A 13,601-nucleotide genomic window follows, 5' to 3' on the forward strand; every position below is an offset into this window, starting at 1 on the left:
ATTATCCGAATAAAATAGTGCCCGCCCATCTTGTTCTGATAATCAAGGTCCTCTGTACCAGACAGCTGTTTTTTGAATTCCTGCTTTCTTTCAAAGAATCAATCAATTTATTAATTCAAATGTTCCACATTACTCTCTAGGAGTCTCTTTCGTGGTGCAGTTTCATATGCCTTAATAAAATACATGAGGATAGTATCTAATCTCATCACTGTCCAGAAAATCACCATCAGTAAATTTTCACTGGAAAATTCAGAAACCAGTTGAAACAAACCAACCACCCATCTGGGGTTAAAATAATTTTCTTTCTTTTAAGGGCCATTCTTGAGACTATTTCTCAATTTTCAGGGGTTACTTTTTGGTTTTCCATTCTCACCAACTCCTTTATGAGATGATGTAGTCACAAAGTTAACAATATCTTCTATGTATCGGTTGGCATTGGGGTATTTGTACTTTCACAGAATGGGACAAGAATGAATCAATATCCTCAATAATAAATCATTCCTCCATTAAAGCTAACACCACAACACTAAAACAGAGCAAACAATATTCATAAATCAAAAGATGACACAAACAACGTCATGTAACGTATGCCAATATTTTTCAAAACCATTAGATTGGAAAATGATAGATTGATTCATTTACATTTCATTGAAGCTTGTTTTAAAATTCCCACGTTCACTTCCATCCAGAGTTTAAAACTCCTACACTTCATGTTTATAGTTTGTCACTGGGACACATTCATAACTGATGGCCTCTAACCATGTAAACTGAACCCAGCGTGTAAGGTCTCAGAGATGTGGGACTCGGGGCACCTAAACTTGCCCAAACTAAAACTTCACCGACTGAAGATGCCATTTCTGATCTAATTTCATAACAGCCTCCATCTTTGCTGTGGGAGTAGCTGGGATGACTTTGTCACTCACAGGTTTGCTCTCGACCATCCTTTTTAATTAATTCATGGAATAAGGGTGTCACTGGCTTGTCCAACATTTATTGCCCATCTCTAATTGCCCAGAAGGCAGTTAAGTGTCAATCACATTGCTGTGGATCTGGAATCACACATAGGCCAGATCAGGCAAGGATGGCAGCTTCCCTCCCTAGTGAATCAGGTGGGTTTTTCCCGATAGTCAACAATGGATTCAAGGTCATAATAGACCCTTAACTCCAGATTTTTTTTTCCTTGCTGCAAATTTGGCTGGAGTAGCCAGAAGTGAAGGATAAAGGAAATCAGTGCTTGAAGGACCAGGAGCTGAGAGAATGGGAGAGATCATTCTGTATTATTGTCACGAATCATTTTTCCAGAGTGGTTTGAGGACAAATTTGTTTGCTGCTCATATGCATTTTGTGTGTTGTCACACATTCACACAAAAATAAAAATTAATAAATGCTGCAGGACTTCCACAGAAGATTTGGGAAAAAAGGTAAAAGGATCTAAATTTCAGAATGTCTCTGGGACCTGTGGAGACCTTCAGAAATGGGTTCCAGACTGTGCAACATTTTCCCATTCCAGTTGGAATTCATAAATCAATCACTTTTCCAACTAGTGGTTCCTGCAGATACTTCTCTTATTTTGGATACAGGCTAAGGAGGTTTTGAGGAATGGGAGCACAGAGCGCAAGATGCTGAGCTAATTTATATATATTATTGTGGTAGTTCGTCTTATTAGGTGGACCCATCAGGGAATAACTTACTGATGGACTGTTTAATGTGTTGTCAAAAAAAACTTGTCAATGATGAGGAACTTGTCCTCTTGGATTCTGCCTATGCTTAGACCTGCTCTGCCTTCTTTGTCCATCAGTTGGCCTGCATAAAGTACAACACAAAGTAAATAAGCTGACGGTTTGGAATAGGTCACAAGCCAACCTGTTTCTGAAGCTCTCAATTTTTAAACATTTTTCCAACTCCTGCTCACCAAACAAGGTCTAACGCAACTGCTCAATGAAGTCAATTGAGTTGGATATAGCACTTCAATTAAATACCAGAGTTGGGGCTACTTTTGAGCAAATCAATCTAGTCTAGTGCTTTAAAAATGATCCAGTACAACTGAAAAGTCAAAATCTTCAACTGTTTGACATGGAGAGTCGTACGACAGTATGACAATGGCGAACAACAACACTTTAGCCAATTAGGCCATAATATAACCAGTAGTCCATACCCCACAATTCTGATCATTCAAACATTCTTGCAAATTCCACCTTCAGATGAAAATATTTAGCAAGTGCCAGTATAGACAATTAGGATGGATCTAGCTGTGTATTTACCGAGCTATGAAGAGGAGGTACCAGTTTTGGAATGGGGTGGGCAAAGTTAAAAATCTCACAACACGAGGTTATAGTGCAACAGGTTTATTTGGAGGAGGGGGAGTGGCGTTTTTGATAAGGGATAGCGTTATAGCTGTAATTAGGGAGCATATTCCTAGAAATACATCTAGGGAAGTTATTGGGTGAAACTGAGAAATAAGAAAGGGATGATCACCTTAATGGGATTGTATTATAGACCCTCTAATAGTCAGAGGGAAATTGAGAAACAAATTTGTAAGGAGATCTCAGTTATCTGTAAGAACAATAAGGTGGTTATGGTCAGGGATTTTAACTTTCCAAACATAGACTGGGACTGCCATAATGTTAAGGGTTTAGATGGAGAGGAATTTGTTAAGCAAGTACAAGAAAATTTTCTGATTCAGTATGTGGATGTACCCATAACAGAAGATGCAAAACTTGACCAACTATTGGGAAATAAGGCAGGGCAGGTGACTGTGTCAGTGGGGGAGCACTTTTGTACCAGTGACCATAATTCTATTTGTTTTAAAATAATGATGGAAAAGGATAGACCGGATCTAAAAGTTGAAGTTCTAAATTGGAGGAAGACTAATTTTGACAGTATTAGGCAAGAACTTTCAAAAGCTGATTGGGGGCAGACATTCACAGGTAAAGGCTGGAAAATGGGAAGCCTTCAGAAATGAGATAACGAGAGTCCAGAGAAAGTATATTCCTGTTAGGGTGAAAGAAAGGCTGGTAGGTATAGGGAATGCTGGATGACAAAAGAAATTGTGGGTTTGGTTTTAAATTGTGGGTCAGGTATAGACAAGATAGATCAAGTGAATCCTTAGAGTATAAAAGCAGTAGGAGTATACTTTAGAGGGAAATCAGGAGGGCAGAAAGGGAACATGAAAGAGCTTTGACAAATAGAGTTAAGGAGAATCCAAACAGTTTTCACAAATAGATAAAGGACAAAAGGGTAACTTGGGAGAGAATAGGGCCCCTCAAAGATCAGCAAGATGGCCTTTGTGTGGAGCCTCAAGAGATGGGGGAGATCAGAGAGCAACCAACACAGCAGATGAGGTGTTTGGATGTGCAGGAAAATCTCTGTTTGATGTGGTCAATGTTGTCCTGAAGGCTGGGCAGTTTGCTGTGAACAATGATCTGTTTAAGGTTTGGGCAGCTGTTTAAAGGCGAGAAGTGGAGACATAGGGAAGATCTTGGTGAGGTGCTCATCCTCATTGAAAATGTGTTGTAGGCTGATAAGAACATGACGTAATTTGTCAGCTTCCAGGAATTACTGGACAATGAAGGGTACCCTATCGGTTGCAACCTGTGTCTGTCTCCTGAGGTTTCTTGATGTGTCACGGTGGAACTGGCAAGCGATGAGTTGAACATTGTATCCTGTTCTTATGAAGGTGTCCTTCAGCACCTGCAGGTGTCCATCGCGTTCCTCCTTATGTGAACAGATCCTGTGTATGCGTAAGGCTTGTCTGTAGGGGATGGCTGTTTTAACATGTTTAGGGTGGAAGCTAGAGAAGTACAGCATTGTGAGGTTATCTGTGGGTTTGTGGTAGTGTGAGGTACAGAGGTGCCTGTTCTCGATTAAACGTATATGTACAAGTATGAGACAGATACTAAAGAGTAGTCCATGTTAAATCTGATGATGGGATGAAACTTATTGTATCACTGTATAGTTGTTTCAGTGACTTCTTGCCATGGGTCCAGGGGAAGAAAACATCATTAAAAAGAACAGGAAATAGCATCACCACAGGAAATGACATCACCAACCCAAGGAAACCTAAACACAAAAATAGAAAGCGGGACACTAACACCAATGATTCACCAAAGGCTCACTGATGATGTTACCTAGTATGGTGACAGAAATTCTGAGAAAGAACCTTCCAGCTCATTGAGCAAACTTACATCCTGTCATCAATATATCTGGCATATAGTGTCGATTGGACATCCAGTGCAACAAAGAAGCCTTGTTTGAACGTATGCATGAAAATGTTGGCATATTGGGGTGCAAATTTAGTCCTCATGGCTGTTCTGTTAGTCTGGATGAAGAATTGGTTATCAAAGGTGAAGACATTGTGGTCAAGGATGAAGTGGATGAATTGTAGGGAGGGTGCTCAGATATTGGCAGTTGTTGGTATTGAGTATTCAGGCTGTTGATGCCGTCAGCATGGGGAATACTGGTTAAATAGACCATTGTTCGCAGCAAACTGCCCAGCCTTCAGGACAACTCCGATCACAATACAATACAACTCTGTCATGGCAACCACTGCAAAACATGTCAGAGTGTCAACATGGATACCAACATTACATGTGGGGACACCACCCACCATGTACGTGGCAGGTACTCATGTTACTTGACCAACATTGTCCATCTCATATGCTACAGGCAAGGCTGCCCACGGGCATTGTACATTGACGAGACCAAGCAGACGCTATGACAAAGGATCAATGGACACCGTGCAACATCACACCAACACCATCACCCACACCCATACCAACACAAAAACCAGTCAGGGAACACTTCAGCAATCAGGCTACTCACGCAGACCCCCTTCTCATATACAATGTCTCTCTCAGACACACACACACAACCCCACACACATCCTCTCACAGGCTTATACTCAGTCAGACTCATGCACACACCACCAAGCATACACACACGCTTTCACGTTTCCCTTCCCCACACCCCCCGCCCCCCCATCCAGCATATGGAGGGTTGAATAAGACGATGGGATGAATTTGCATTTGCAGATACATTCTATTATGCTCAAAAAGCACACAATCTGCAGGCAATCCATATTACATTTTATAAATTCGTACTTTGGAAGTAGAACCAGTCTGACTCAAGATTGGGATACAGACAGACTCTAACCTCACACCTTTAATGTACTGTCTCAGCTAAGATGTCACCTTTTGTTATAAAACCTTAAATTATCTTGGGAACATAGAGTCATGGAGATGTACAGCACGGAAACAGACCCTTCGGTCCAACTCATCCATGCCGACCAAATATCCCAAACCAATCTAATCCCACTTGTCAGCACCCGGCCCATATCCCTCTAAACTGTCCCTATTCATATATCCATCCAGATGCCTTTTAAATGCTGTAATTGTACCAGCCTCCACCACTTTCTCTGGCAGCTCAGTCCACACATGCACCACCCTCTGTGTGAAAAAGTTGCCCCTTAGGTCTCGTTTATATCTTTTCCCTCTCACCCTAAACCTATGCCCTCTAGTTCTGGATTCCCCACCCCAAGGAAGAGACTTTGTCTATTTATCCTATCAATGTCACTCATCACTTTATAAACCTCTATAAGGTCATCCTTCACTCTGACGTTCCAGGGAAAACATGACTTGAAAGAAGTTCTAAGATTTTTATATTAATGATTCAAAACCTACAACATCCACTGTTAACGGTCAACAATAGACATTCTAAGAATGGTGAAATAGCAAAGACATTCTATGAATGGTGAAATATGCTTTCCTGAAAGATGAAAGACTTAACAGCAATCTAGGTTTGTTCACTATGTTGTATCAGTTGCATGACACTACGATCTTGTGTCTTATGATCCTGCCCCACTAGCTACCAGAGGAAGGAGCAACACTCCGAAAGCTAATATTTCCAAATGACTATAACGTGGTGTTGTTGACTTTTAACTTTACCTCGCTCAGAAGTGATGTTGTGTACTATACATGTTATATTTAATTAACCAAAATGTCAATGCCATTCATAAACATTCTGGTCTAACCAGTCTAAATTAGTGTTTATTCTCTACATGAGAAATAGGTCTATTTCCATGGGACCATTCTGCTTCTGTATCTATTCTTTACTTAACTATCTAACAGACCTATTCTGAAATGCTACCATGGTTTCTGCTTCAAACTGCAACTGTATTATCCAGTGTCATTACAGTCTTCATTATAAAAGGTCCTCTGCTTTCAGTATTAGCTCTATGTTTAATTTTGCATATCTGTTCTCACAGTATAGACCCTTAACTTCTTGGTTAATAGACAGTCCTTGAATAACTCAGTAGTTAGAAGTGGGGGAAATTATAATTGGAAACAAAAAAAATGAATTAAAAAATGAACACATATTTTAGTTCTGTTTTCATAAAAGAAGAAACAAATAATTTCTTGGAAATGTAAGGAAACCAAGGATATTGTGAGAAGGAGGAATAGAAGATCATCAGTTTTACTAGAAAAAATAATGGGTTTAAAGGCTGACAAATCCCTAGGGCCTGATAATCTGTTTCTAATGTTATTGAAAGGAAGTGTTCTAGAAATTATGTTTGCATTGGTGGTCATCGTCCAAACTTCTGTAGACTTCTGTAGCAATTGTAACCCCACTATTAAAAAGGGGAAAGAGAAAGAAAAGGGATAATTACAGACCAGTTAGCCTAATATCAGTAATGGGGAAGATACTGAAGTCTATTATAAAAATCTTGATAACAGAACACATGGAAAGCATTAATGGGTTAGAGTGTCACCGTGGGTTTTCGAAAGTGAAATCATGCTTAGTTTTTTTTTCACACCTGGGATGTGGACATTGCTGGCTGGTCAGCATTTTATTGCCAGTCCATAGCTGCGCTTCAGTTGGTGGTGGTGGAGAGCTGCGTTTTTTAGCTAAGCTTGTGGTGCTTTTCTGAAGATATAACTAGAATCATCCAGACAGAAGAGGCCTTTCAGCCCATTGAACCTGTACCATCAAAAATATACCACAACCTACACGAGAGCCACCTTCTTGCACTATGTCCATGGCATTGAAGATTATAACACTTCAAGTGTTCATCCAAGTACTTTTAAAAAAAATATTGTGACGTTACCTGCCTCAATTATCTCGCTGGTGCATTCTAGACACCAACATCTCTGGGTGAGAAAATTTTCTTTAAACCCCCTCTAATCCTCCTGCTTTTCATTTTAAAGATATGCACTCGTTACTGACCCTTCAACTAAGGTGAACCTCTGATTTCTATTCAACCTCTCTATGCCCTTCATAATCTTATACACCTCTAACAGGTCTCCCTCAACCTTCAGGGCAATCACATCTTCCTGACTGTGTGCCAACCAGAACTGCACACAGTACTCCAGTTAGATGAATAGATAAAGGGAATCCAGTGGATTTAGCGTGTTGTGATTTCAACGTGGCTGTTAGTAAGGTCCCACATAAAAGATAGTGGGAAAATTACAGCATCCACAATTGGGGATAATATACCAGAATGGATTGAGAACTGGTTGACAGATTGGAAACAAAGTGTGGAATAGTTGCTCGAACATAAGCTATTCGCAATATATATAAATTGCTTGGAAATACTGTATTTGATTCCCTCATCCAAGTTTGCTGATGACATAAAACTAGTTGGTTTGAGAGTTATGAGGAGAATGCAAGGAGGCTTCAGAGTAATCTAGACAAGTTGAGCGTGTGAAAAAAAAACACATGATAGATGCTGTTAACGTGGCTGCATGCAAAGTTATGCGAAACAGAAAGGCAGAGTATTATTTCAATGCTGACAGATGGAAACATGAATGCACAAAGGGATCCGGGAGTCCTTGTACACCGTTTAATGAAAGTAAACGGACAGGTTCAGCAAAGCAATTAGAAAGGCAAGTGGTATGTTTAACTATATTGTAAGAGGATTTGAATTCAGAAGTAGGGATTTCTTACTGCAATTATACAGAGTCTTGGTAAGACTGCACCAAGAGGACTGTGTGTGCAGTTTTGATCTCTCTAACTAACAGAGAAATACTTGCCATACAGAGTAGTGGCAATAGTTAACTAGGCTGAGACCGAGGATGGTAAACTTGGCACATGCGGGGAGATTGTTTGAATTGGGCCTGCATTCTTAGGTATTTGAAGAGTAGAAATGTACGAATTTACACAAGCAAGGTCACTGATCCAAAAACTTTTTGATATTAAAGGCATTTAAGGAGCATGGAGAGAATGCAAACATTGTGTTAGATTAGATTACTTACAGTGTGGAAACAGGCCCTTTGGCCCAACAAGTCCACACCGACCCACTGAATCACAACCCACCCATACCCCTACATTTACCCCTTCACTTAACACTACAGCCAATTTAGCATGGCCAATTCACCTAACCTGCACATCTTTGGTCTGTGGGAGGAAACCAGAGTACCCGGAGGAAACCCACGCAGACACGGGGAGAATGTGCAAACTCCACACAGACAGTCGCGTGAGGTGGAAATTGAACCCAGGTCTCTGGCGCTGTGAGGCAGCAGTGCTAACCACTGTGCCACCGTGCTGCCCACAGAAGGGGAGGCAAAATTGCCATTCCAGATAATAGGATAATTGTTCATTAGAGTGACAGGGAGAGAGTGGGAGACAGGAGTGCGAGAGTGGGGGGCGTGCGGATGAGAGACAGAGTGGGGGAAAGAGAGCGAGGGAGAGAGCGCACACAAGAGAGAGTGTGAGAGAGATGACAAATGAGAGTCACTATGCCATAGAATAGGGGGAGAGGTTCCGAAGGAGAGATAGAGTCACAGAGATGTACAGCACAGACTGTTCGGTCTAACTTGTCCTTGCCAACCAGATATCATAACCTGATCTAGTTCCATTTGCCAGCACTTGACCCATGTCCCTCTAAACCTTTCCTATTCATATACCCAAACAGATGCCTTTTAAATATTGCAATTGTACCAGCCTCCACTGGCAGCTCATTCCATACACGCTCCACCCTCTGTGTCAAAATGTTACCCCTTAGGTGCCTTTTATATCTTTCCCATCGCACCCTAAAACTCTCCCACCCCAGGGAAAAGACTTCTGTCTATTTATCCTATCCATGCCACTCATGATGGTTTTGCAAACCTCTATAACGTCACCCCTCAGCCTCTGAAGCTCCAGGGAAAGCAGCCCCAGCCGAATTAGCCTCTCCCTATAGCTCAAATCCTCCAACCCTGGCAACATCCATATAAATCTTTGCTGAACCCTTTCAAATTTCACAACATCCTTCTGAAAGGAAGACCAGAATTGCACGCAATATTCCAAAAGCGGCTCAACCAATGTCCTGTACATCCGCAACACGACCTCCCAACTCCAACACTCAATGCTCTGACCAATAAAGGAAAGCATACCAAATGCCTTCTTCACTACCCTATCTACCTGCCATTGCACTTTCAAGGAGCTATGAACTTGCACTCCAAGTCTCTTTAGAACATTACAGTGCAGTACAGGCCCCTGGTGCTGCGTGGACTTGTGAAACCAATCTGAAGTCCATCTAATCGACACTATTCCAATCTCATCCATATGCTGATCCAATGACCATCCAAATGCCCTTAAAGTTGGCTGGTCTATTCCTGTTGCAGGCAATGTGTTCCACACCCCTACTACTCTCTGAGTAAAGAAACTACCTCTAACGTATGTCCTATATCTATCACCCCTCAATTTAAAGCTATGCCCCCTCGTGTTAGCCATCTGAGGAAAAAGGCTCTTATTGTCCAACTTATCTAACGCTCTGATTACCTTATATGTCTCAATTAAGTCACCTCTCAACCTCCTCTCTAACAAAAATAGCCCCAAGTCCCTAAGCCTTTCCTTGTAAGACCTTCCCTCCATACCAGGCAACATCCTAGTAAATTTCCTCTGAACCCCTTTCAAAGCTTCCACATCCCACCTATAATGCAGCGATCAGAACTGTACACAATACTTCAAATGTGACCCCACCAGAGTTTTGTACAGCTGCTGCATCATCTCATGGTTCTGAAACTCAATCCTTCTACCAATAAATGCTAACACACTGTACGCCTTCTTAACAACCCGACCAATCTGGGTGGCAACTTTGAGAGATCTACGTCCCTGGACACTGAGATCTCTCTGCTCAGCTACATTACCAAGAATCTTAGATTAGCCCAGTACTCCACATTCCTGTTACCCTTTCCAAAGTGAATCACCTCACAGTTTTCCACATTAAACTCCATTTACCACCTCTCAGCCCAGCTCTGCAGCCTATCTATGCCTCTCCATGACCTACAGCATCCTTCATCACTATTCACAATTCTACCGACCTTAGTGTCATCCGCAAATTTACAAATCCATCCTTCTATGCCCATATCCAGGTCATTTATAAAAATGACAAACAGCAGTGGACTAAAAAACAGATCCTTGCGGTAAACCACAAGTATGTGAACTCCAGGATGAACATTTCCCATCAACCACCACCATCTTCTTTCAGCTAGCCAATTTCTGATCCAAACCGCTAAATCACCCTCAATCCCATGCCTCTGTATTTTGTGCAATAGCCTATCGTGGGGAACCTTATCAAACGCCTCACTGAAATCCATATGCACCACATTGATGGCTTTATCCTCATCTACCTGTTTGGTCATCTTCTCAAAGAACTAAGTAAAGGTTTGTGAGGCACGATCTACCCTTCACAATTCCGTGTCGACTATCCCTGATCAACTTCTTCCTTATAAAATCTCTCTTATAACCCTTTCCAAGACGTTATCCACAACCAAAGTAAGACTCACAGGTCTATAATTTCCAGGGTTGTCTCTACTCCCCTTCTTGAACAAGGGAACACCTTTTGCTATCCTCCAGTCTTCCGGCACAATTCCTGTAGACAATGAGGATATAAAGGTCAAAGCAAAAGGCTCAACAATCTCCTTCCTGGCTTCCCAGAGAATCCTAGGACAAATCCCATCCTGCCCAGGGTACTTATCTATTTTTACACTTTCCAGAATTGCTAACATCTCATCCTTATGCACCCCAATCCCATCTATTCTAGTATCTCAGTATTTTCCTCAACCACATTACTTTTTGTCAGAATTCACACTAGCAAAAGACATTCATTTAGCACTTCCCCTACTTCCTCCGACTCCATGCACAACTTCCCACTACTATGCTTAATTGGCCCTAATCTTACTCTATTCATTCTTTTATTCCCTATAATATCTGTAGAAAACCTTAGGGCTTTCCTTGATCCTATCCGCCTACGACTTCTCATGTCCCCTCCTGGTTCTTCTTAGCTCTCTCTTTAGATCTTTCCTAGCTAACTTGTAATTCTCAAGCGCCCTACCTGAGTCATCACATCTCATCCTAACATAAGCTTTCTTCTTCCACTTGACAAGTGATTCAACTTCCTTAGTAAACCACAGCTCCCCCACTCGACAACTTCCTCCCTGCCTGACAGGTACATACTTATCAAGGACCTGCAGTAGCTGGTCCTTGATTAAGCTCCACATTTCAAATGTGCCCATCCCCTGCAGTTTCCTTCCCCATCCTAAATCTTGCCTAAGCACATCGTAATTGCCCTTCCTCCAGTTATAACTTTTGCCCTGCGGACATCCTTTTTAAATTCCTGCCTAACATTCTATATTCTCCTTTCAGAATCTCATCCTTTTCCCTTTCTATGTCATTGGTTCCAATGCGTACAATGAACTCCTGCTGGTCCCTCTCCCCTTTGTGAACATTCTGCACACTCTGAGATATCCTTGATCCTGGCATCAGGGAAGCTACACACAATTCTGATTTCTCGTTACTGGCTGCAGAAACGTCTGTCTGTGTGTCTGACAAGACAATCCCCTAACATAATCAATTCCTTGGAATCTGATGTACCCCTCGTTATATTAGAGCCAGTCTCGATACCAGAAATTTGGCTGTTTGTGCTACATTCTCCTTTGAGTCCATCATCCCTTACAGTTTCCAGAACAACATACTTGTTTGAAATGGGGATAGCCACTGAAGACTCCTGCACTACCTGCCTACCCATCCTACCTCTCCTGGAGTTAACGGATATACCTGACTGTATCTGCGGCTTTTCTCCCTTCCTATAACTGCCATCCATCACAACCCCTCATTCTTGTAAATTCCTTATTACCTCGAACTGCCACTCCAATCAATCCATGCAACAGAATAGGATCTGCAATCAAAGACACTTCCTGAAGACATAATCATCAGTAACATGGAACTCTCCCTAAACTCCCGCATTTGACAGGAAGAGCACATCACTCTACTAAAGCCCATCTTTGCTCCTTCACAATCTACAGACCCTGAAAATAGCACCATCTTTTTGATCTAAGAAACAGTGCTCCAGGCTAACGTAGTATTTTTGGTTTATATTTTAAACATTTAATGAAGACACAGATCTCACTAAAACATATAATCAAGAAAGAACCCACTGCTGTAGACTTACAGTAAGGTTACACTTTAAAAACTATGCACTTATTTGTTCCTGTGCTGTGAGCTCTCCCACACAGGTTCCTCCAAGGCCAGCTGTGAATTTCGTTGTTTGTTATTTTTCCTAGACACACTCCGGTGTCCAGAGATAAGTGACCTCAAACAGCAACGGCTATAACTGTACAAATTCACTGCTGTGTCAGTGAGCAGTGTACGTTTCTTTCTCTCCCTCTCTCACTGACCGTGTGGTCGCTGCCTTCTGCCCGTCTTTCTCCTTTTAAAAGAGTCGTAGTTTTGATATTTTCTCCCCAAAGTTTCAAACAATGCAAAAGCATATAAAACAGTAATTGCTGCTCCTGGAATTATAGGAAATCACCTCCAACACCCAAAGAAGCTCAGAAAAGGAGTAGCTTTTACAACTACAATTTTTTCCCGTCCTCCATCTTGGATTAGTTCTTCATGGTTATCTCAGCTAGAGCAGAAAATAGAGACACAGGATAACCGATGATCAAATGAATGAAGGAGCAGGTTTGAAAGGCCAAATGATCTTCTACTTTTGCTAGTTTCTATTTTTCTAAATGTTTGGATTACCTTCCAGGAAGTGACACAGGATGATATAACATCTTTATAATGGAGTTCATCTTCCTCCTGTTGCACATCTTTCTTATGATAGCAATAAATAACGCTGTTTTCATTCCCATTATAATTGCTTCAGCGGGCAATCCTTCCTGCTATCCTTTCTTGGAAATTTGAAAAAAGGATCATCTACGTTACATATGAGGTTTGCCACCAGTTACGAATTTCCATGCAACATGGAGAAAATGGTGAAGTTGGAAATAGGCTCAAGGAGAGCTAGATGTGCTAGAACACTGAGTATAGGACTTAGCAAAGAAAGACTGCGCTGTGTGAGGTAGGAACAAATGTCAAGCATCCATCAAGTGACACCTCTAACAAATACATCAATAATGGTCATTGTCGTGAATCAGGTGCACATTATTGAATTAATGGGGAATAAAGTAAAATCCATGTTACAGCAAAACTGTCAACTGCCTGTTCTATATTCTACCTCCATCAAGATTTTTGGTTATCATCTCTGTTCTAATGGAAACAGCCTCACAACATTGTGGTAAGTAGAAAGGGACATTTATCTTGCACTTAAACTATATCTAAATTGGGATTACTTGATGGAA

At 41.4% G+C, this 13,601-nt stretch overlaps 1 protein-coding gene across 1 annotated transcript in view; it reads right to left on the reverse strand.

The window, feature by feature from the left end:
- ubxn7 (UBX domain protein 7) overlaps positions 1 to 13,601 on the reverse strand; it is a 115,769-nt gene that overhangs the window by 39,749 nt on the left and 62,419 nt on the right. The window lies entirely within an intron of this gene.

The sequence above is a fragment of the Hemiscyllium ocellatum genome, chromosome 13 (genome assembly GCF_020745735.1).
Source record: "Hemiscyllium ocellatum isolate sHemOce1 chromosome 13, sHemOce1.pat.X.cur, whole genome shotgun sequence".
Lineage (NCBI taxonomy): Eukaryota > Metazoa > Chordata > Chondrichthyes > Orectolobiformes > Hemiscylliidae > Hemiscyllium > Hemiscyllium ocellatum.